Source organism: Balaenoptera acutorostrata, chromosome 1, assembly GCF_949987535.1.
Source record: "Balaenoptera acutorostrata chromosome 1, mBalAcu1.1, whole genome shotgun sequence".
In the NCBI taxonomy this organism is placed as follows: domain Eukaryota; kingdom Metazoa; phylum Chordata; class Mammalia; order Artiodactyla; family Balaenopteridae; genus Balaenoptera; species Balaenoptera acutorostrata.
Window position 1 is genome coordinate 162576996 of NC_080064.1, and position 26226 is coordinate 162603221.

A 26226-nucleotide genomic window follows, 5' to 3' on the forward strand; every position below is an offset into this window, starting at 1 on the left:
CTAAGAATATTTTCTTAACTGTCTTGGTGCCTCCCTTTGAAAAACAAAGCCAAAGTATCCACATAGAGCATGCAGTGAGGTGGCTCTGAGTAAGGCCCAGCAGTGTTTGCTCTCTGCAGATATCTCAAGTGGGAGTCATGGAGACCAGGTTTATCTGATGGCCTCATATCTATCCCCCAGGACTCAGGGTAGCCATCACATGGATATTGGAGTAAAGGCCACGAATGCACTTATTACACTGTATTCATCTTCTCTGGTGGATCTGGTGTCTGAGTTGAAAGAGTTCTAAAGAGATGGGAGACCACATGTCCTGGTTGCCAGGATGGAGGATTTCCAGTAAATCTGGGACGGTCTCCCAGTTATCTGGGATAGTGGCCACCTTACTAAAGATCATTTCTTTTTCCTACTGGTGATGCCCACAAAAGGAGACCAGATAAGAAGAGGTGAGACAGCACAACCTTTTTTAAAGCAGTGCCTGAACCAGAATCACCTGGAGGGCTCATTAAAAGCAGGTTACTGGGCCCCACCACCAGAGTTTCCCATTCAGTTCGTCTGAGTAGGACCCAAGAACTTGCATTTCTAACAAGTCCCCAGGTGGCACTGATGCTGCCGGTCTGGGACTCTATTTAAGAGCCTCTGCTCTAAAACACTGGAGTCTTAGCTACACATTGGAATCACCTGAGGATTTTATAAACCATACTGGTGGTTGGGTCTCACTCCCAGATGTTCTGATTTAATTACTGTGGGGATTTCTAATCCTCCCAGGTGATTCTAATATGCAACAAAGTTTGAGACCACTGCTCTAAAAGGCTCTGCTACCCCTGAAGTGCTCTGACCTGAATTCATTTCCTGACGTTCCTTCGACATTCAACACATATTTGTAGAGCAACTACCATGTACCATGCACTGTGTCAGAGGCTGGTTGATGAAACAGACATAATCCATCCTTCCAGGAGCTTACTATTTAGGGGGAAACATAGCATAAACAAGTAAATAAAAATATTATACAATTAAAAATAAATTGGAGAATCAGAGCAGGGAGTTAGGTGTAAGAGAGAATAAGGGCATGCCGGGGGAGCGATCTGGGACAGAGAAGTCATTGAGGATGTCTCAAAGATGATGTTGAAGCTAAATCTTGAAAAATTGGGAGCCAGCCACGCTGAGTGTGGGGAGAGGATGCTGGTCACCAGAGTCAAGGTGGCTGAGCTTGCATCTCCATTGTGCCCTGTGTGGGCCAATACACCGGATATTAAGTAACACACATCAGTTTAACACCTCCCACCTCTTCTCAGAGCTGACTTGGGCTGGAGGCTGTTCTAATGAGGGGCTGGCTTTGCAGTTCCCTGCTAGATGAGCTGGAGGTTCCAGGGCTGCTGGCCAAGCAGGGAAGTCCAAAGCCAGGCCCTGTGGCCCAGGGACTCGGGAGTCCCAGGTGCATGGCCATCTGCAGGGGCCCTTTGCATTATGTGGAGATTTTTAATCTATTGCCCAGATGGAGGGTTGGATTACATGGTCCGGGAAGGTAACCAGAGACCCGAGGAGGGAGGGTGGCAGTGGGGACAATCTTTGGAAAACCCTGTCCTGAGTGAGCAGGTGCTGATGTCTTCAGGGCAGGAGAAGGGGACCATCTCTTGATGCACACATAAACTCTTTGTCACTGGAAAATAATTGCAGAATACATTTGAGCTGAAACTAAACCCTTCTAAAGAGTAAATGAATATGCCTCATGCAGCCTTGCATAGCCAAGAACTTTCACCTTGTCCTAAACTGCATACAAAGAAGGAGAGAAGGCAGGCCTTGCTTCACAGTTCTATAGTCAGGGAAACAGAGACTCAGAGGAGAGGGGACTGCCTTAGGCTTCACAGATGGGGAGATGGGATGGATGCCCAAGCTCCCATTTGCCATCCTACCCTAGCCCCCAGTATTCTGCCAACCCTGGGGCTAGCTCTGGGAGTAAGGACTTTGTGCCAGGGGTGCAGCTTGTCTGGGGCCTAAGGAAAGCAGAATAGGGGTGAGATGAGCGAAAATGGGCCTGATAAATGGGTCCCAATCATGTACTCAATAAGCATTTACTGAGGGTACCGGGCTAGGTGCCGGGAACAGGAGAGATCCCACCCCAGGCAAGAGAAAGAGATAGAGTCACTACTTGGGCACAAGGACAATATTTTACTTATCTCTGTATTATTAATGCCTGTCACATAGTAGACCCTCAATACATGGTTATTGAAAGAAATGATAAAGACTTATTGAATTCACTGAAGTAGCCCTGGCTGTCAGTAGGCAGGGCTGTTTTTCAAACAGTAAAGTGTTTCCTTGACAGAGGGCACTGCATAGGAGATCCCTGGGAAGAAAGGCACCAAGTAGAATGGGTGAGATGATGAAGAGTTGGCGAGAAAAATAATGAGGTGAGATGATATCACTTACATGTGGAATCTATGAAACTGATACAAATGAACTTATTTACAAAACAGAAATAGACTCACAGACATAGAAAACTGACTTATGGTTACCAAAGAGGAAAGGGGCGGGGGAGGGATAAATTAGGAGTTTGGGATTAACATATACACACTACTATATATAAAACAGACAACCAACAAGGACCTACTGTATGGCACAGGGAACTATACTCAATATCTTGTAATAACCTATAAGGAAAAAGAATCTGAAAAAGAGTATATATATCTGAATCACATTGCTGTACACCTGAAACTAACACAACATTGTAAATTAACTATACTTCAATTTAAAAAACAAACAAATGAGCCACACACACACACAATCTATTTTGTGACTCCAGGCAAGTTCTGTTCATTAAATAAATAAGTTTTTTTAAAAAAATGATGTGAGAATCAAAGCAAACAGAATGAGGAAAAAGAAAGAAATGTAGAAACTTGGTGGAGAAAATCTAGAGAAGAAAAGAAGTGGAATCAGACATACTACATGTTCTGGGGTCAACAGGATTTCAGGGATATAAAAGCCTAAACACTATATTAGGTAGATGGAAGAGAGGAGCTGGGCACCCATAAGTGTGTGAAAGACTCATCTACCATAGCCGGAAATAAATAATGTCTAAAATTGAAAAATCAAGACAAAGTTCTAGATGTTTATCTTTCAGATATATGAAGGGCAAAGAATTCAAAGTGGCTGCCCTTGAAGGAAAGGACAGGAGATGCTCTAAAGATTTCCTCCATCCCTAGGTTAGTCCACCAGCCCTAACACTCTCCTCTGCTCATACCCAGGCGTCAATCAGATCTGAACCCCTGGCAACCAACCCCATCCAAACAGAAAGAAGAGTCTCAGACAAGAGCTGTAAAGTGGAGAAAAAGGACAGGCCTTTGAATAGAGGGGGATCTTGAGGTGTCCCAGGCAGCTGCAAGGCTAACTTCCAAAGTCAAGATCTTTTAAAATGGTATTTGATTTTCTGGGTTGAAAGGGAAACTTCAACCAAATAAAAAATACCTTCCTTGGGCAACAGCTGAAATAATGGAGGAAACCACAGGAGGGAGGACAGGTCAGGGTAGGATCAAAGCTAGTCTTCTGGTTGCTCCTTGCTCAGATGGCCCAGTTTGCCCCACACTGATTGAGCTTCACACAGCTTGAAGACAAGGGGAAGAGGACCTTAACAGAGAAATCACAAAATAGATGCAAAGAACAGAATGCCAGGGCTGGTCTGGTCTCAGCGACCATCTAGTCTGACTCTCTCTTTGCCTGAAATGGGGGGTGGTGAAGTTCAGTGCAGCTGGACACAGAGGCAGACAGGGAAGAGTCTGACTCTTGCTACTTCTCTTTTCTCTCACTACACCACTAGGGAGAGAGGCAACATAAGCAGAACTCATTCTGTACAATGAACACTGGTTGGAAAGCAGGAGACCTAGATTTCAGCCCCCAAGCTAGTGAAAACCAGTTGTTTAAACTTGGGGAAAATCACTTAACCGTGAGCCTGAATTGTCTCATTTGTGGGCTAGATGACATTCCATGAGGTTCTGGTTTCACCCCTAGAAAGCTGAGTTCCAAGCTTGGAGAGAGATATTTTATCCTCATGTCATGCCCAGAAGGTTTAATTCCATGTCTAGAAGACCAAAGAATACACATAGAAGCCCAGATTCCACAATCAGAGAGCCAGGTTCTATGCCTGGAGAGGTAGGATCTACATCAGGACACATTTTCCAAGGCTAAAGTCAGATTCTTTAGGCCAAGTTCCATGTCTATAGGGCCAGGATTCACTTGGAGGACCAGATTATATGCATGATCAGGCAGAATTCACACCTATGAGAGCTAAATCAATGCCTCAAAGTCCAGATTTCATAGATAAAGTGCCTGGGAGACCAGGTCCCATGAATGTAGAACCAACTTCTATGACTCAAATACTAGGTTCCATGTCTGGAGTTTCAGGTTCCTTACTTATTAGGCCATTTTCCATGACTGGATATTGATTTCCACACATAGAGCTCGTAGATTAAGATTTTACACATGGAGTACCAAGTTCCATGCTGGTAGGGGAAGGTTTGATTTTCTTGGGGAGAAACTTTCTATTATTGAAATTCCAGGTTTCAAGTCTAGAGTTACAGATCCCACACTTGTAAGGACATGCTCCATACATGGAGGTTGAGTTTCTATACATGGGGTACCAGTTTCCATGTTTGTAGGACCAGGTTCAATTCTTGGAGAATGCCAGGTTCCATGCTTATAGGGATGGCTAGCATATGGAGGACCCAACTGAATGCCTATAAAGGTAGAATTCACACGTAGAATACCAAAATAATGCCTGAAAGTCCAGATTTCATACATGGAGAGCCAGGTCCCACGCTGGTCATGCCATCTTCCATGATTAGTGTTTGAGATTCTATACATGTAATGCCAAATTCCTTGATTTATGGCCAGGTTCCATGCTTGAGTATTGAGGTAGCCCCCTCAGACAGAAGTGGAAAGGCCTACCATTGGGGGTAGGGAAGCCACTGCCACTGGAGATGAGGAGACCTCTTCCACTGGCAAACAAAAACAAAAACAAAAACCTCAGAATTTAGGGGCTCAATGTCCCCAGCTTCATAAGGGTCTTTCTGTAAGTTTCTATTCCAAATTATACAACCCCACATCTTCCCAACCCATGCCTTCACTTTAACAGTAGATACCCTGCAAGACTGGGAGTTCAACTTGTACTATAATTCAGCCAGTCCCAGGATGAAGTTTCATGTTTTCAGCAATTTCAGCCTTGTGGCTACAGGAGATAAGGATCTCTTTCAGAGCACATATTGAAGCTCTTAGGTCATTTATATGGTGTTTGAGCTGGGAATTGGAATCTGTGAGCTCATCTTTTCTTTCACTACTCTGTGCAGCAACATTAAGAGCGTCAACCAATGTCATTATATTCATTAGTTTTCCAAAAATGTTCAAAAATATTATAAACACCACATCAACAAAAGAAAAGACAAAAACCACATGATCATCTCAATAGATGCAGAAAAAGCATTTGATAAAATTCAACATCCATTCATGAGAAAAAAAAAAAAAAAACTCTCACCAAAGTGGATATAGAGAGAACACATCTCAACATAACAAAAGCCATTTATGACAAACCCACAGCCAACCTAATACTCAACAGTGAAAAGTTAAAAGCCTTCCCATCTAAATTCTGGAATGAGATGAGGATGCCCACTCTCACCATTTCTATTCAATACAGTATTGGAAGTCCTAGCCACAACAATCAGACAAGAAAAAGAAATAAAAGGTATCCAAACTGGAAGAGAAGAGGTAAAGTTGTCATTATATGCAGATAACATGATACTCTTTATATAAAACCCTAAAGACTACATAAAAACTATTAGAACTGATAAATGAATTCAGCAAGGTAGCAGGATACAAGATTAACATATAGAAATCTGTTGCATTTCTTTACACTAACAATGAAATATCAGAAAGAGAAAAAAAAATTTAATCCCATTTAAAATCACATCAAAAAAGATAAAATACCTAGAAATAAACCTAATCAAGGAGGTGAAAGACTTACACGCTGAGAACATTGGTAAAGGAAATTGAAGGTGATTCAAAGAAATAGAAAGCTAGTGCATGCTCTTGGATTGGAAGAATTAATATTGTTAAGATCTACAAAGCAATCTACAGATTTAATGTGATCCCTATCAAATTATCCATGACATTTTTCACAGAACTAGAACAAATAATCCTCAGACTTATATGGGACCACAAAAGACCCAGAATTGCCAAAGCAATCCTGAGGAAAAAGACCAAAGCTGGAGACATAACCCTCACAGATTTCAGACAATACTACAAAGCTACAGTAATCAAAACAGCATGGTATTGGCACAAAAGCAGACATATAGATCAGTGGAGCAGAATGGAGAGCCCAGAAATAAACCCACACACAGTCAATTAATCTTCAACAAAGGAGGCAAGAATATACAGTGGGGTAAAGACAGTCTCTTCAGCAAGTGGTGTGGGGAAAGCTGAACAGCCACATGTAAGTCAATGAAGTTAGAACACTCCCTCACACCATACACAAAAATAAACTCAAAATGGCTTAAAGATTTAAATATAAGACATGACACTATAAAATTCCTAGAAGATAACATAGGCAAAACATTCTCTGACATAAACTGTAGCAATATTTTCTTAGGTCAGTCTCCCAAGGCAAAAGAAATAAAAGCAAAAATAAACAAATGGGACTTAATTAAACTTATAAGCTTTTGCACAGCAAAAGAAACCATAAACAAAATGAAAAGACAACATACCTAATGGGAGAAAATATTTGCAAATGATGTGACCAACAAGGGATTAATTTCCAAAATATACAAACAGCTCATACAACTCAATAAAAATACAAAAAAAAAACCAGTCAAAAAATGGGCAGCGGGGCTTCCCTGGTGGCGCAGTGGTTGAGAATCTGCCTGCCAATGCAGGAGACACGGGTTCGAGCCCTGGTCTGGGAAGATCCCACATGCCGCGGAGCAACTAGGCCCGTGAGCCACAACTACTGAGCCTGCGCGTCTGGAGCCCGTGCTCCGCAAAAGAGAGGCCGCGACAGTGAGAGGCCCGCGCACCGCAATGAAGAGTGGCCCCCGCTTGCCGCAACTAGAGAAAGCCCTCGCACAGAAACGAAGACCGAACACAGCCAAAAATAAATAAATAAATAAATAAATAAATAAAAATTAAAAAAAAAAAATGGGCAGAAGACCTAAATAGACCAATAGGTCTCCAAAGAAGACCTACAGATGGCCAACAGGCACATGAAAAGATGTTCCACATTGCTAAATATTAGAGAACTGCAAATCAAAACTACAATGAGGTAGTTCCTCACACTGATCAGAATGGCCATCATCAAAAAGTCTACAAATAATAAATGCTGGGAAGGATGCAGGGAAAAGGAAACCCTCCTACACTATTGGTGGGAATGAAAATTGGTGCAGCCACTGTGGAGAACAGTTTGGAGGTTCCTTAAAAAACTAAAAATAAAGTTACCATATTATCCAGGAATCCCACTCCTGGACATGTATTCAGAAAAAATGAAAACTCTAATTTGAAAAGATACATACACCCCAATGTTCATAGACCCCAATTTACAGTAGCCAAGACTTGGAGGCAAACTAAGTATCCATCAACAGATGAATGGATAAAAAAGATGTGATATATATATAAAATGAAATATTACTCAGCCATAAAAAAGAATGAAATATTGCCATTTGCAGCAACATGGATGGATCTAGAGATTATCATACTAACTAAGTGAAGTAAGTCAGACAGAGAAAGACAAATATATGATATCACTTATATGTGGAATCTAAAAAAAATGATACAAATGAACTTATTTACAAAACAGAAATAGACTCACAGAAAACAACCTATGGTTACCAAAAGGGAAAGGGGAGGGATAAATTAGGAATATGGGATTAACAGATACACACTACTATATATAAGATAAACAACAAGGACCTACTGTATAACACAGGGAACTATATTCAATATCTTGTAATAACCTGTAATGGAGAAGAATCTGAAAAAGGAGATATATATATATATATATATATATATATATATATATATATATATATATATACACATACATATACACGCACACACATATGTATAACTGAATCACTTTGTTGTACACCTGAAATTAACACAATATTGTAAATAAATTATACTTCAATAAAAAAACAATAAGAATGAAAAAAGTATCATATATAGAGTCATCCAGCTCCTTGCTTCATATAAGTGGTTAATTACATATTCATTGCAGATATTTTGCATATCTCTATAAACAGTTCACACTGTGGACTATCAGTACTCTATTTACTACAGGAAATAGTCATTAGTGTTTTAAATCTAATCAGATTAGAGAGTCAATTCCAGAAATCCCAGAACCAATTCAGAAAACTCATCCTTAAAATTCTGTTTTTCTAGAACACACTTGGTTCCAAAATCTGTATTAGTCAGGGTTCTCCAGAGAAACAGAACCAGAAAACAGAATCCTATCAGATATACATATATATGATAGATATATATGAGGAGATTTATTATGAGGAATTGGCTGATGCAGTTATGGAGGTTGAGAAGTCCCATGATCTGCCATCTGCAATTTAGAGACCCAAGAAAGTCAGTGGTATAATTCAGTCTGAGTCTGAAGGCCCGAGAAACAAGAAGCCAATGGCATAAATCCCAATCTGAGGACAGGAGAAGAGATGAGAACTCCCAGTACAAGTAGTGAGTTGGGGGTAAAGGGGTGACTTCCTCCTTCCTCCGCTTTTTGTTATATTCAGGCCCTCAATGGATTGGATGATGCCCACCCACGTTAGGGAGGGCAATCTGTTTTACTAAATTCATGGATTCAAATGATAATCTCATCTGGAAACACCCTCACAGATACACTCAGAAATAATGTTTAATCTGGGCACCCCGTGGCCAGACAAAGTAACATATAAAATTAACCATCACAGGTTCCATACACATTGTGCCAAATTCAGTGCTCGTAGTGCAGGTTCCACGCTCAGAGACTGAGATTCCATACTTGCCAAGTTAAGATTCAAGGCCTAGATGGTCAGGTTCAATACCTGGTGGGCTAGATGACATTCAAGTTCTAACTAAATGCCACAGAAGGCCAGGTTATAAGCTAGGAGGGAAAGATATCACACAGTTTAGTAATTCATGGCATGCCTGAAGGCCTAATTCCATGTCTACATGGCCTGAATGCACACATAGGAGCACTGGTTCTGTACCTAGTGTGCCAGGTTACATGCCTGGTAGGCCAGTTTTTATGCATGGAGAATGAAACTTCATGACTGAAATGCCAGGTTCCATATCTGGAGTTCCAGCCTCCAGACATGTATGGACATGTTCCATGTTTGGACATTGAAATTTCATACATGGAGTGCGAGGTTCCACACCTGCAGAGCTGATCTCCATGCTTGAAGGTTGAGAGTCCACATATGGAATGCCAGGTTCCAGTTTTGTGAATGGAGGGTCAAATAATTACTTTGAGATTTGCTTTTCCACCGTCAGAAATCCAGTTTTTTCACATTTTAGGCCAAGTTACTTACTTGGAGAACCAGATTCTACTTCTACAGATCAGTTCTTATGAATGTAAGACCTTATATCCTACCTAAAATTCTAGGTTCCATACTTGGAATTCAAGATTTCATGCCAAGGTGACTAAGTTCCACGCTCAGTGTGCCAGATGACATGCCTTGAGGTTCAGGTTCCAACCTAGAAGGCCAGGTTCCAAACTTGGAAAGAGAGATTTCACACAGGTTTCCATGAAATGACTGTAAGGCCTAATTCCATGCCTAAAGCATCAGGATCCACATATAAAAGTAGAGGTTCCAACCCTAGAGTGCCAGATCTTATGACTAGACAGGCAGGCTCACACCTGGAAGAGTCTTCATGGATGGGATGCAGAATGCATGTTGGAGGGCCAGGTTCCATGTTTGAAGGGCACATTCTATACCAGGAGGGCAATTATTCATGCTTAGATGTCTAGGTTCCATGCCAGTAGGATTGGGTCTTAAGGACCACCACAATATATGACTGGAAACGCACACTTCACCTCTAGAACACATAAATTAATACTTGAAATTCCAGATTTCATACATGGAGTGCTATGTCCCATGCTTTGGGAGCCAATTCCATGCTTAGAGATTGAGATTCCTCTCATGGAATGTCAAGTTCCACAATTACAGCACCAGGTTCCATTTTGGGATATTCTGATTCTGTACACAGAGTGCCAACTTCCATGCCTGCGTGACCAAGTTCCACATCTTAGGCAGCCAACTCCTATGACTGAAACACCAGATTAAATGTCTGCAGTGCCAGGTTCCACACTTATTAAGCCACATTCCATACTGGAAGACTGAGATCCCACCCATTGTGTGCTATTCCATTCCTGTAAGTTTAGATTCCATGCTTAGTGATAGAGATTCCTATGTGGGGTGCCAGGATCTGTGTTTGTAGGGCCAGGATCCATTCTGGAAAGTGAGATTCCATACATGCAGCACCAGATTCCATGCTTGGTAGGGCCAGCTTCCATGCTTGGATATTGGGATCCCGTATTAGTCATATTTTATGCCTGGAGAGGCAGGATTCACAACTGGAGAGATATTCCATGTTTGGGGAGTTGAATTCCATAGTTGGAAAGCCATGTTCCATGTTTGAAGGGACACATTTTATACCTGTTTTACAAGTTTTCATGCTTAGAGAACTAGGTTCTATGCTGGGAGGTCCAAGTCCCTTTCCTGTTCAGTGGATTATCATGTGGAGGATCAGATTATTTGCTTGGAAAGGTAAAATTAACACCTAGAAGACCTAAATCAATGCCTGCAAGTCCGTATTTCATATAGGAGTGTCAAGTTCTATGCTTGGAGATTGAGATTCCATACATGGATTTTCAGTTTCCAGCCTTGGAGAACAGTTTCCATGTCTTAGATTTTTAAGAGAATCAATTCCTGATTTCCTAAACTCTTAGATTTTTAAGAGAATCAATTCCTGATTTCCTAAATTCTAAAAGTACTCTTTCTTAAAATTAATCTGCCTTATAGCATGTCTGAAGTCAAGGTGTCATACTGGCCCACATTTTCCATCTCCTCTTTCAGAATTGCTATTCTCCATTTTATTAAAAATGAATGAATGAATGAATGACTAGTACTCTTACTGCACTTAATTATGGTGCATTGTACCGGGCTGAAATAACCTCCAGGGTGGTGATGGGCAATTCGATATTTTGTAGTTAGGGAAGCCTTCTTTATTCAAGACATTGTAATCCTACACTAGGGCTGTGTGTCTTTTTCTATCTTACCCATATTTCTGATAAGGGTGAAATACAGTATAGGAACAAGGTGGTTTGGGATGTCCTGAATTCATGTATATCACAGGGTGAAGTGGCAGGAGTGATGGCAAATTTTGTTCAGTGATCTTCCATCCCCTGGTTATTGTCGAAGAAAGCACTATTATTATGGAAGAGTTCTGTGAGATCAAAGCAGAGAGGATCAAGATATTAAGCTTAGCAGAGCCATTTCATCTAGGCAACAAACTCATGGCAAAGCAAGACTATGCCTTATTCACCTTCCCTCCTTCCCTCTCTCCTTTCCTTCCTCCATCCTTTCTTCCCTTCCTTCTTTTCATTCTTCTGTCTTCCTATGCAGCTTAGAATTAAGATATCAAAATTTGTAAAATTTATGTTGGGGAATAGCGGTATGCTACAAAACTTCACCTACATTCACTCACATCTCAGTTGAGAATTTTGCATTATTTCAAAGAGAAGATGAGAAGTCTCATGTTTATTTCCAACAGATCAACATTAGATCTTCAAGCTAGGAAAAGATATTAAAAGTAAGTAGAGCCACTCCATATTTCCTTAAACATTCATTCAAACTTGTAGAAGAAACATTTCATTCATTTTGGCCAAAAGATTATTGATATCATAAACCCATATTCAGTTTTTACTGGGGAGCAATCTCCTGCTGTTCCTCATTAACCACTATTCCTCTGGTTTAGTCATTCGTGTTATGCACTTACTAGATTTAGATTAACTTAATGGAAATATATTGTCAACCCAACTGTAAATAATGCACTTAAAATCATAATTACTATATCTTTTGTAAGCACCGCACTTACCAGTAGCTCAATCCCTTCTTTTCCTTTTGCTATTTATTTCCACAAGGTAGTTTAAGCTGCGGTCTCAATGGAACATTTACCTATGTAGAACAAAATGTTCTAAAATGCAATGAACTATGTAATGACCTGAACACTTTAGAAAACCAGCTTCATTAAATTTATTTTGGAAGTACATAAATTAAAATGTTTAAAGGTCATTATATTAAAGGATATTAGGTCATTTGCATAATAAAGTATGTAATAACAATATGATTTTAAATACAAATATTTTGTTTAAATCAGCACATGATCAAGGACTGCATTATAATATTCGTTTTACTATAATCTTTACTATAACATTGAGATAATTTTCTGCTTTTCCCCATTAACAAATAATGCAGGCTCCTTGATTTACCTTAAATTAATAGCATGAAAAAGAATGATTAGTTAACAAATAAGTCTTAAAAAGACATGTTCTATAGTGTTTGGTTTGGGGTTTGCATTCTAAAACAGACATTGAAGTTCAAGGCTTGATGTTTTATTCTTTCATTTGGCCTTTGAGAAATGGATTTACTTTTACAGAATTTTTTTTCAAAACAAACAACTTTTTACTGAAGTATAGTTGATTTACAATATTGTGTTAGTTTCAGGTGTACAGCAAAGTGATTCAGGTATATATATATATATTCAAGATTTTGGATTTTTTTTTAGATTCCACATATAAGTGATATCATATATTTGTCTTTCACTGTCTGACTTACTTCGCTTAGTATGATAATCTCTAGGTCCAACCATGTTGCTGCAAATGGCATTATTTCATTCTTTTTTATAGCTGAGTAATATTCCATTGTGTATATATACCACATCTTCTTTGTCCATTCATCTGTCAATGGACATTTATGCTGCTTCCATGTCTTGGCTATTATAGAGTGCTGCTATGAATATTGGGGTGCATGTATCTTTTCAAATTAGAGTTTTCGTCTTTTTCAACTATATTCCCAGGAGTAGGATTGCTGGATCATACGGTAATTCTTTTTCAGCTTTTACAGAAACCTCCATACTGTTCTCCATAGTGGCTGCACCAATTTACATTCCTACCAACAGTGGCGGAGGATTTCCTTTTCTCTACATCCTTTCCAGCATTTATTATTTGTGGTCTTTTAGATGATGGCCATTCTGACCAGTGTGAGGTGATACCTCATTGTAGCTTTGATTTGCATTTCTCTAATAATTAACAATGTTGAGCATCTTTTCATGTGTCTGTTGGCTATCTGTAGGTCTTCTTTGGAGAAATGCCTATGTAGGTCCCCATTTTTTGACTGGGGTTTTTTTTTTTTTTTTTTTGACATTGATATTTACAGAATTTTTAAAAGTGAAGTAGTTGCCAATCCCACTTTAAGGATGGAAGGCCCTGTGACAACATGATAAATCTCTCAGGCGTCATGAGCCACTAGATTAGGAAACATTACTTTACTCTTCTCTGGGAAGACTTGAATCTCAACTTCCTGCGGCTTCCTGAATCAGCTTGTGACACAATCACAACTGGAATGAAAATAACTAATCCCAGACTTGCCCTGCTGCCTGAGGTCCAGCTACTCAGTCAACCCATACCTCATCTTTGCCTGCTTGGTGTTGAAACCACATTACGTGCTTGAGCTGGTCACTGAATACATGCGTGGGGCCATTTTGAGTGGCAGGATTCCAACTTTCCAAAACAAAACAGAACAAAACATTAACTGACCCAAACCAAGAAATCAGAGGACTCTTCAGAGCCAGAAATCCACAGTGGCTCCAGAGCACCCACAGTGTGGAACTGGAACCCTAGACCTCTGTGCTGCAGGGTCAAGGGCAGAGGGGCTCAGGTGGACCCTATAACAGCCTATTCCATTTGGCTTTTCACTTACTGGGAATGAAGACTCTCTACACCCACAACATGCTATTTGCCAAAAAGTGCTTATAAATAGCAGCCTGAAACCTTTTATCTTATTTGTTCATTTAGAAACAAAACAGTCAGAACCTTATCTTTACTTAATGCATGAGGTATTCCGGTTGTAACCAGTGACCTTTTAGTTAAAGAAAGTGATAGCAGCTTTTGCTTTCAACCAACCCATAAAATGGAGACGAGGGCATAGATTAAATACTAAACTAGGGACCTAATCCCTTAACAGCCCTGTAAGAGTCAGAAGTGAAGGCTCCTTCTACTGAGTAGACACCTCTTTGGGGTGATGGATGGATACATGTTAGCAAGGATCCCACCTTATCTACCACTTCTCCTCAAGAAGTCTCCAACCCAGAGCAGCCAGTGCCTGTGGTGTAGATGGTGCCCAGGGAGGCTGAGAGCACGTCACTGGCTTCACTCACCAAGTCGGGTCCCCAGTGTGGGGCCATCTGCCATGTGGTGGGACATGGACCCCATGTCCCCATCATGCCCTAAGTCTGCCACATTCAGAGCCCATCAGCAGCTCTAAGACACGCAAGGGATATCTGCCCCTCCTCCCCCTTCTAGCAATATAGTTGGGGAGATTGCAAGGTACCAAATAATTGTCCTTCCAAAATTTACACTCACTGGGACCCCCCAGGCCAGGAGAGATGCCAGTTACACCTGGCCACTCCACCCACGGCCTTGCTTCTTGTTATTATCACCCATCTGCACTTTTGCTTAGATGCTTTAACAGTTGCCTTCCTCCATTCAGGCCTCAGACCCCTTTGAGAATCCAATGAAAACTCTGACCCCTCTCAGCTAAAAATCACACGGACACAATAAGCACACCATTTTACATGTAATATACAACCCTGTGAAGCTCATCTATAGCCTTCGGCTCTCATTCTAATCCTTTCTAGACTGTTCTCCATATTGCTGCCAGGACAAACTTGAAAAAAAAAGTGGGCTTCTAAGTACCATCAGGAAACACTCCAAGCTCCCTAGCATGATGCTGACCCCTTCCACACACTTCTCACATCCCCTCGACCCACTATTTTACTCCAGCCTTTGCTGCAGCAACTAGCTGTATGCAAGTGTGACCCTACCCCAGCCCTCCTCAGCTGTCCATCCCTCGCTTCTGTCCCAGGCCTTCTCCAACAATGTTGTCGTGTGGGATAACTGGGAACCTGCCCAACTACCCTGTGTGTGTGAGACTGGAAGCACGAGGGAATTATCACCCCCGGGACAACAACTCTTGTCCAATGAGGGCCAGGAACTGGTAGATAAACACCCCCTCTTTCAGTTCTCAGGCAGACAACTCTGATCCTTGTGGGATCAAGGCCCAGTGGCTTTCAGAGGAGGCCAACTCCATACGTACCCTCAGATTGATTTTCCCTCCTTTCCTGTTTTACCTTTTCCGTTTCTCACTCCAGTTCCTTGGGAACATCACAAGATAGACCACCTAAACACCAACCCTTTTTCAGGCTCTGCTCTTGGGAAGAACCCAGGCCCAGAGATGGCATGTAAGGTCCTTCATGCTGTGGCCCTTGACCACCTTTCAAATCTCATCTTCCGCGGCTCCAACCATCACACGGTAATTGCGCATCCTCCCATCCTGTTGGGCTTTCTACACCTCAGCTGAGATGTACCACTGCTCCTCCTCGGGATGAATTATTCCTTGTCCTTCAGGTTATAGCTTCTGTCACCTCTTCCAGGAAACGTCCACGAGCCTCTCCCCAGTTTGTGTTACCTGCCCTTCCTTTAGGGTGCTGTAAATATCCACGCAGTGCTGTAAATATCCATCTGCCCATCTACTTCTCTCACTGGACTGGGAGCTCCGGAGACAGAGCCAGTGGGTTTTCTCTGTTTATCCTTCTCAAGCCTAGAACAGTGTCTGGGACTCAGAATTGGAACTGAGTAATTATTTGTTGGCTGACAGATTGAAAGAATGATGTATGAGATTTCTGACATGAGCTTGGGGCAGGCAATATTAGGGTCTTTATGATATCTGGGCCCGAATGAATCCAAGAGGAACGTCCAGGCAGGTTGCATGCCCCTGGGGACTGCAGAGATGGGTCCCAGTCTGACTGGCCCGTGTGCAGAGCAGGCCTCTTTTACAGGACAGCTGGTAGAAACCTGGTCTGGGTATTTTTCCCTAGTGGGCCTCCTGGGACTTTGCATGTCCTATTGTGTGAAGCTGATCTCAACACAGAGTCTGTCCATGCTGTGTCCTTTCCAGGTCCTGCTTCATGAAAAAATTCAAGAAGTCACTTCTTCAGGTTTTCCTTAACAGGAGCCCATTTGGGAGCCAACTTCGAAAAGTTGCAAAGGTGCAGGACATTTGGCTTCCTTACCATTTATTTGCTGGATGCCTTTGGGCGAGTTCCCTGAACTCTCCGGGCTTCAGTGTCCCCATGTGCATGTAAGCCAAATGTTCCCAGGCCTCCCACGCCCATGGACACCAGTGAGGCCACGTTAACATCAGTGCTAGATTGTGTTGACCACCTGGCCTCCAGCAGCACAGCTGCATGATCTTAGGCTGTTCCATCTCCCCTGTTATTTCTGAGGCTGATAGGAAGTCTCTCACATGTGCTCATGTTCTGCTGACAAGCTATTTGTGGAGGATCCCTGGCCACTGTCTCTGCTACCATGCCTGAGATCTGATTTAAATAACAAAAAGTTTATGCGGAACTTTTCTATTGACAGAGCTTCAGTCAGATCACTCTTATGATGTATTTTCAAGGGATAAGAACTTTTAGGTAGAAAACATAAAAACCTAGACATAAAGAAGAGGCCTAAATATACAAGCACAGCATATTCAGACGAGGGCTTTTGAACAAGACCTCATCTTTTCCAAAGTTGTTTCTGGCTTAAGGACAGCAGGTGGCAGCAGAATCAAGCTTTTTCACAGCAAGAAGCTTCTGGAGCTTCAGATGGTTCTCAGAGGAGGAGAGAAGCAGCTTTTAGTAAAAACCTTTCATCTAAAAATCTAAACTCAGCAGAAGAACAAAAACAAAACAGTGAGGAACCAGCGTCATTAGCCTCAGCCACTAAAGATCAGGGTGTCGTTCCTTGACTGCCATCCACACAGCCACATCTTGTCCTTCCAAGGAATCCTGAGATTGCCATGGACAGTGGCCTGGAAAGGAACCTGGGGTCTGTTTCTCCTTGAATAGGGTTCCTGTCCTGATGGTGCCCTTGTCAGATGTTAAAGCTGGTTCACCAGGAAACAGGCTCTGGTCAGGGCTGGGCTCCCTGGAGAGGTCAGAACAAATTTATGCATGAAAAAGGGGTTTTTTAAAAAGGAGATCTTGGATGTAATTAAAAGAAATGCATTACTGCTATGTGCTATAACACAGATGAACCTCAAAAACATCATGCTAAGTGAAAGAAGACAGTCACGAATGCATGATACCATTTATAGGAAATGTCCAGAATAGGCAAATCGAGAGACAGAAAATAGATTAGTGGTTGTCTAGGGCTGGGGAGGTGGTGATTGAGGAGTGACTGTTAATGGGTACAAGGTTTCTTTTGGGGTGACAAAAATGTTCCAAAATTAGATTCTGGTGATGGTTGCATAGCTCTAGAGATATACTAAAAACTACTGAATTGTGCACTTTAAATGGGTGAACTTTATGGTATGTAAATTATCTCAAAACTGTTTTCAAAAGAGAGAAAGGGGAAAGTATACTTCGATCACTAATATATTTCGAGTGAAAATAAACCTCAAGTAACTATTCTGAGCAGAGAGACCAAGACAGACGCAGACGGGGAGAGAAAAAGACTCTGCAGCTGCCACAGAAAAGAATTGGAGGTTGGTTAGAAATATGACTCTGGTTCATTGGTGGATTTTACTTTTCGTTTAGATGCTGATGTGATAATGGTACAATATGCTTCCTGCTTCGGCAACACACTTTCTGTTCCTAAGGACTGCAAATACTTCCTCACCTTAAAGAGTGACTGGACGACGGGGGTGGCCATCTCACTGTTTTAAAGGATGAAGCTCTTCCTGGAATAGGCCAGCAGAAATAGCAAAACTCTGAAGTCACACAGGCCTGCTTTCAACTCCCAGATCCTCCTCTTATTAGCTATGAGGTGTCGGTTCTTTTCCATATCCACATCTCAAGGTTGAGTAAGAATGATTTAACACGAAATATGAAAGTGCCTAGCCTATAATAAACATAGAATTTATGTTATTTTCCTAGAATGTCCAGCCTCACTTGCAAGAAGACTTTTTCTCTTAAAACCAAGCTGTGTCATGCTTTCCTGTTGCTCCTATGGCTCTAAGTCTCTGAAGGTCTTCTCTACTGCCCCCCAGTACCCCCCCCAAGTCCATTTTCCATCGACAACCTTATTATCACTTTTTACAGCAATGGAAAGTCCCTGAGAATGGAAAATTAGTCAATGACAATATTGTATTGGGAAGCATCTGAGTAGGAGGGAACCCCTGTCCCTGCTTACCTAAAACACAAGGCTAGTCAGTAATATATGTCTATAATATAACCCTGGATACCAATGGTGCAATGAAAACTCTGCTCCCACCAGAACAATAGTGTTTATATTAGAGAATTTGAGGTGTGATAATCAGAAGCATTTCTAGAAACTACGGAATATTGGGATAAAATGTCAACACTTTACTCAAGATTGTACTTAAAATCCATGCAAGTTTTTAACTCCATAGGCATCCTAGTAGCTTTGGGGGAAAATTATACTCTGTTCATAGTGTAATGGATGAGAAAATGGGCTAAGGAGGCTGCCTTGTTTCAAAGCTTGGCTCTGCCTCCTGTGAAACCAGGGCAACTATTTATCCTCTCGGTGCTTGTTTCCTCACACATCAATTGAGGGAATAATAGTATCTATTTTATAAGGCTATATAAGGATTCTGTACGTCAACGTAACATGCTTAGAACAGTGCTTGGCACGTAGTAAGCATCAATAAATCCATTAATTCAACAAATGTTTATTGGGACTTCCCTGGCAATCCAGTGGTTAAGACTCCATGCTCTCACTGCCAGGGCCCGGGTTCAATCCCTGGTCAGGGAACTAAGATCCCACAAGCTGCACGGTGTGGCAAAAAATAAATAAATTAAATTTAAAAACAAAACTACCCCACAAATGTTTATTGAATATAGTTGTGGCTCAATATGTGACACTGTTTTATGTTGGGAATACTAAAGTCAATAAAACAGAATAAGTCCCTGCCCTCATGGAGCTTACTTCCTGGTGGGAAGAGGCAAACAACAACAAAAAGTACGTACATACACACATATGAATTGTGTCCTCCTACCGCATTCCTCTCCCCCAAGTCATATGTTGAAGCCCTAACCCTCCCCCCCACCCCACCGCCCGCCCCGCAAGGCAATGGTATTTGGAGGTAGAGCCTTTGGGATGTAATTAGGGTTAGATGAGGTCATGAAAGTGGGGCTTTCATGATGGGATCAGTGACATTATGAAAAGAGAGACACCAGAGCACTCTCTGCCATGTGAGGACACAGTGAGAAGGTGGCCATATACAAGCCAGGAAGAGAGCCCTCACCAGGAATCAAATCTGCCAGCACCTTGATCTTGGACTTCAAGCCTCCAGAACTGTGAGAAAGAAATGTCTGTTATTCAACCACCTAATTCATGTTATTTTGTTATAGCAGCCTCAGGAGACTAAAACAGGTTTGTTTGTAAATACATATTTGAAATAGGAATCTTGAATAGGCACAGAGCTGGTTTTACCGATGGAAAGAGCCTTATACTAAACTATGGTGGGGAGCTTGCATTCCCATTTTAGCAATGGTACCCACTCTCCACAGAGTAGCCATGGAAAAGTCACTTGATGACTCTTATCTTAGATGTCTGCATCTATTAGATGATGAACTAGATGATCCCTGAAATGTTTGGTTCTGCCCATCTTATGGTTGGAATAGCAATTCACCTTCTGGGTAATTTACACACATAAGTGTGCTAATACTTAGGGTGGCAGAGAGGGTGATTTAGAGTAGACACTGATTATCTCGATTGTACTTTTCAAATGGAAGATTAATTAAATCCTAAATTTGGATTTGGCTTCCTAGTTAGCAATGTTTCCTTCCTGGAAAAGAAATAGCGCGTGTCAGAGAGAGCAGCTCCTTTGGATAGTATTTTTCCTTCTCCCCTGGTTTCTTGTGAGCTCTGACTGCGCAGTTCTCTGGGAGCCTCTTCCTTCCCAGATAACAGCTAAGACAACAGAGCTTATGGTTTTCCTGAGGTTCTTTTGATAAATGGCTAACATCTGATTGATCCATTCTCATTTCACCCGTTACTTGTACAGGAAAACTGTAGAGAGTGTAACAGCACAAGAGAATAATTTTTAAATTTTTCAGACATTTTGTAAGATTTGATTTTTCTGCTTCTCTCACCTCTGAATGATTTCACTGGGGTATCTTGGATGTAAAAGATTTCTTCAAGTTCTTTTGCTCTTGGATCCTCCAATTCTCTGAGCAGGTGACAGCCTCTAGAAATGCATCTAAGGGGCCTCCCTGGTGGAGCAGTGGTTAAGAATCTGCCTGCCAATGCAGGGGACATGGGTTCAAGCCCTGGTCTGGGAAGATCTCACATGCTGTGGAGCAACTAAGCCCGTGCGCCCCAACTACTGAGCCTGCGCTCTAGAGCCCGTGCTCTGCAACAAGAGAAGCCACCACAGTGAGAAGCTCGTGCACCCCAACGAAGAGTAGCCCCCGCTTGCTGCAACTAGAGAAAGCCCGCGCGCAGCAACGAAGACCCAATGCAGCCAAAAATAATAAATAAAAAAAAAATACATCTAAGGAAAGATCATATCACTTCCATCTTTTGACCCCTTGGCACCTTCCACTACCAAATACACTAAAGAAAACAAGCGTCTTCTCCTGTTAGCTCTGGTGCAGTGGAATTGAGGAACAACCACAAAGAAATCAGAGTACATCCTATAACGGAGCTGTCAGGCAGCTTGTGACGGCAGAAATATTGTTGTTCCTGGTGATGAGACTAGAAGGATCTTCATAAAACCAGCGGATGTATCATTTTCACTTCTGAAAGTCCATTTTATAATAGATTGTTTCTCAAAACGGAAAAAATTGAGATTTTTGAAATATTTTTTAAAATGCTCAATTTCACTCTTAAGATAAAAACAAATAAAAATTACAAGAGGATGCTTAGCAGATTGGCAAAAATTTTAAATAACCTCCTCTCTTGGCATTTTCATGTAAAGGTATTAGGAGTATAATTTGCTGATCAGAAGACAACTTGACAATATCTATCAAATTTTGTAGTGCACAAAGATTAGAGTAGTAATTACTTAGATCCAGTAATTTCACTTCTAGGAATTTATCCCACAGATCTTCCAGACATGTGCTCAAAGATGTAAGTATAAAGATAATTATTGCAGAATTATTTGTGAGAGAAAAAAAAAAAGAAAGAAAGAAACTTAGAGGTCCATGAAGAAGACTGGGTAAATAAATTAGTAAGCTAGAGTATATCCATATAATGGGATACTATTAAAGAATAATCTTCATGATGTACTGCTAGGGGAGAAAAGGGTACAGAAACATGTAGGTAATCCCATTTGTTTAATATTCAGAAACTAGTGACACAGGTGGCATCTGGAGAGGGAAATTAGAAAACAGTTTTTCTTTTATACCCTTATTTTTTTTTTATTTTTATTTTTTTAAGGATTTTCTTTTTAATTAATTAATTTATTTTTATTTTTGTCTGTATTGGGTCTTCGGTTCGTGCGAGGGCTTTCTCCAGTTGCGGCAAGCGGGGGCCACTCTTCATCGCGGTGCGGGGACCGCTCTTCATCGCGGTGCGCGGGCCTTTCTCCATCGCGGCCCCTCCCGTTGCGGGGCACAGGCTCCAGACGCGCAGGCTCAGCAATTGTGGCTCACGGGCCCAGCCGCTCCGCGGCATGTGGGATCTTCCCAGACCAGGGCTCGAACCCGTGTCCCCTGCACTAGCAGGCAGACTCCCAACCACTGCGCCACCAGGGAAGCCCTATACCCTTATTTTTCATTGTATACGTTTTTTTAACATTTAGATTTTGTACCATTTGTGTGTATATTTTAAAAAGTAATTAAAATTTCAACACCCACAATAGTGACACACAAAAAAATCTATGGGAAATAGCTTACACACATTGAATTTTGCTGTATGTCAGGCACTGATTTTCTAAACACTTTACATGTATTATTTGATTGAATTCAACCAGGACCTTGTAAGGTGGGTACTATTATTATCGCCATTTCAGAGTGGGAAAATTGTGGTAAAGAAAGACTGAATAGGATTCACACCTAATCAGTGACAGAGCTGAGATTTGAACCCAGGCACCTTTGTTCTAAGACCAGAGTCTTAGCCACCATGTTCTACTGCTCCTATGCAGTCTCAGACTTCCATGACGAACTCTTAATTATAATGTAGCCAACACAAAACTTAGAAAACAAACTCAGATGTGCAAGGACGTTTATACTTTCTTTGAGTCAACTTAAAACGGATTCTGAGTCCCCATCCAGCTTTATTGGAAGAAAATATAATCTTAGTCATTATTGGGGCTCCCCTCTCCAAGGGTTGTGCAAGGTCCTGGGGTCTTGCCTGGTAGAGACCCTGACAGTTTTCAGCCAACCCTGGTCACCGCGGAGATGTCCACTGACCCAGTTCAAGACTCTCTAGCCACAGCATGTAGTCTTACCCACTCCCACTTCTACATTTCAAGCTTCTTCATATCCTTGGGAGGTTTTCTCCTTCCCTTTTCCTGCTGCCTTCAAAGGCATGGAGAATACTCTCTTCAATGAACTCAGGTTTTATCTAAAGACAGTGAGATCATTCTGCAAAAAATCTCTAAGGTGAGAAACTACTGAGGGCCTATCTAACTTGCTTAGATCAAAGTGGAAGAGAAAATATAGGAAGAAGACAGAGAAATTCATATTTCAATAAATTATCCTGCCACAGAATCATAGCCATGGAAAACAGGATAATTTTGGATTTGGAATTTACCTCCATCATTTCGTCTGCAAGTGTTTGGACTTGTGTGGTTCTGGAATGATGACTATAATATATAAACAAAACCATGTCTTCCACTGGTAGATATGGATTGAGACACAAGACATTTAACCCCTGCAATTTGAATGCAAAGGCATATAGAGTATGCTTTGCAAAATGGACAAAAATCTGATGGGGGACTGAGGATAGTCCTCTTTTACACCTTAAAAGTCCTCAAATAAATATCAGTCAAGTTCCTGGCCCCTGCTCAGCTAACCAACAACCCATAAGTGCAGAAAAAAAGACAAGATTGGAATCTAAGGAAGGAAGTGTTAATCCAAGGGCCTGGAATCAAAGAGAACATATTCAAATAGAAACCAGGTTGATACCAGAACTTTAGGAGGGTTATCGCAGGCAGGAAAAAGATGCATGATCTAAGCATAGGATTTTTGGACTACAGGAGCCTGGGTAAGAGGTCTGCCCCAAATTCCATCTGCCACCAATGAAAGCAGAAAGGAAATGTGTGAAGTGAGCCAAGCCATGGGGAAAGAGTCCAAGTCGGGTGTGCCTCCTGTGTGTTTAGTAATCGTGTCCAGCTCAGCAAAGCTGAGTTTCTTTCTTCTCTGGACTACTACCCATTTTAATGAGCAAGGAACATTTGATCTGAAGCAGTTTCAGAAACCCAAATTTCCCCCAGCCTTTGTCTAAGTTTTGTAAGGAAAAGGAATAGCTGCAAATTTGCTTGTGAGCGCTCCCGGTCAGCTAATTCCTGGTCCTTTGCTCCACCTAGTGGATTTCCATGCTGGAGAGACTCTGAAAAGAAACCAGAAGAGAAAGGTATACTTTTGCTGATCAATCTGGACTTCAGTCATTTTCTTTAAAGACAATACCCTGTTCCACCCCAATCTGTCTTTGTTCAGATTGAGTGAGCTCTTTCATTTATTTCCATTAAAGCCAAATGTGTAACTGTGAGTCAGCAGAATCTAATGCATTCCTTTTCTCTGTTCTTAATATATAAATAGCATTATATGATCAGGAGACTCATATCAGCACAGAAAAGCATATTCCACTCATAATTATATCCTTTGATGGCCAAACTCAATCAAACCTTGACAGGGTCATTTAATTAAATAATGGCCTGCCTACTTGTTAACCCCCAGGAGGCTTCTTTGAGCAATAATTGGTTAGTCATAGGACCTTTTCAGGAAGTTTCATATGCAATTAAAAAAAAAGATGAAAACATTACAAAGTACAGCAAAGCTAAGAATTTCAGGTACAAAGGGATTCAGAGCCGATTCTTACACAAAATCAATATGTGGAGATAAAGATTAGTATCAGTGTGGGTTTAAGCCATTAGCGTATACAAAATAAATTCAACAATCTATATTTATTTGCTAGCTGATTGTGCCCCTGTCGGTCATCAGCCTTAAAATCAATCAAATAATTATTCTTTATCCCTTATACTAGTTGATATTTAATTGCTGTTATAGGTTGAATTGTGTTCCCCAAATATTTATATGTTGAAGTCCTAATCCCCAGCATCTCAGAATGTGACCTTATTTGGAGAAAGGGTCTGCAAAGAGGTCATCAAATTAAAATGAGGCCATTAGGGTGGGCCCTAATCCAATATGACTGGTGTCCTTATAAAAAGGGGAAATTTGGAGATAGATATATGTAAAGGAAGAACACCATGTGAAGATAAAGATGGCCATCTACAAGCCAAGGAGAGAGGCCGGGAACAGACCCTTCTCTCAGAGCCCTCAGAAGCAACCAACCCTCCCAGCATCTTGATTTCTGACTTCTAGCCTCCAGAACTGTGAGATAATAAATGTATGTTGTTTTAGCCACCCACTTGTGGTACTTTGTTATGGCAGCCCTAGCAAACTAACACAATTTCCTCTGGCAAATGAATAAGAATCTCTGCAAAAATGAAATTAATCCATAGAATGCTAGAGTTGGAAGGGAATCTCAGAAAACAGCTTGCTCGATCCCCTTATTTTGAAATAAGATGCCTAAGGTCACACAGCAAGTTGGTGACTTTGTCACCCTCTTAGCTCAGCCTTTGGTCCTTCTATGTCTCTCCTAATCTGCTGGATATTTCAAAGATGGCAGCAAAATCAGCCTATGATGGTGATTAGATCCAAGACTTTGTTGAAAAGAATTTCCTTGGGGACAATATGCAAGCATAGACCCTTTCTAAGTATTTGCTAATGAAAGCACGTGCTAAATAGGAGAATTAATTGCTGGTTACATGCCAGCCAGAAGATTGATACGCGGTGGAACAGTGAGACAGGTAACTTGACCTCTGGCTGGACTGATAGGATCCATCATCCCTCCAGACAGGCACTTGGTTGCGGTAAAGGTCTAGCTCTGGCTGGAGGGTTGCCCCCATCCCACAGAGGATGATTCACCAGAGTGACTTAATCAACTATCAATCAGTCAGAAGCTCAGTTTCATGTGAGTGGGGTTGGGGCTGGGGAAACAGAGTTTGGCTTCATGGTGGGTGTGGAGACTTGTTATAATAGTAAGCACGCTCTTGATTAAAGTACATGACACAAGTAATTGCCAGAGATCCCAAACCAGCTATCACCTAGGATTATGGAGATCTGATCTAATATGAGACAGAAAGCCCAGTTTCGACTCCGCAGCAGAAACCTTTGAAAAGTGTCCAGGAGTAATTGGCATTTAGTCAATGCAATCATTATCCCAGCACATGGCTCCTGCAGCTTCAGGCCCCCTTGCAACCACTGAACTGCAAAAGGGAGAATATATCTGTTTAATTTCACCACCAACAACATTTGATTTACAGTCCCAGATGAGGTCCAAGTGGAAATATATATCACATTTTTATATTTGCGAAACACAGTAAGAATTCAGTCTTGTATCAATGGTATGGCATAAACAGTGATGGGCATTTTCCCCTTACAGAGGCCTGATCAGCATTAATTTTGATAGACAGGAGAGTAAAACTACAGCAGGCTGCTAAGCATTTGTTTTTCATTTAATCTTCTCTAAACCTTCCATGAAACATGGGGAAGAATATGACTGCTCTTCTCTCCCCGAGATATGGAAGGAGTGTATGCTACTTATAATTAGGAGACAAATAAATATTGACTTTGCTTTTGGTTTCGCTTCATAAAGTGTTATCATTGGGCATCAAGTTAGGTATTTAAAGGAGAACATACTTCTCTTGAAGGGCAGACACTATTTTTAGACCTATATCCCCTCTCCTTTTC

General features: G+C 41.3%; 1 long non-coding RNA gene across 1 annotated transcript; it reads right to left on the bottom strand.

The window, feature by feature from the left end:
- Window positions 1-15953: 15953 nt before the first annotated feature.
- On the bottom strand, window positions 15954-21437 carry LOC130707413 (uncharacterized). The gene is made up of 4 exons (XR_009007310.1): window positions 20401-21437; window positions 19551-19600; window positions 17963-18184; window positions 15954-17269 (listed from the first exon to the last, which is right to left on the bottom strand). It is a non-coding gene; the product is annotated as an uncharacterized LOC130707413 (long non-coding RNA).
- Window positions 21438-26226: the final 4789 nt, after the last annotated feature.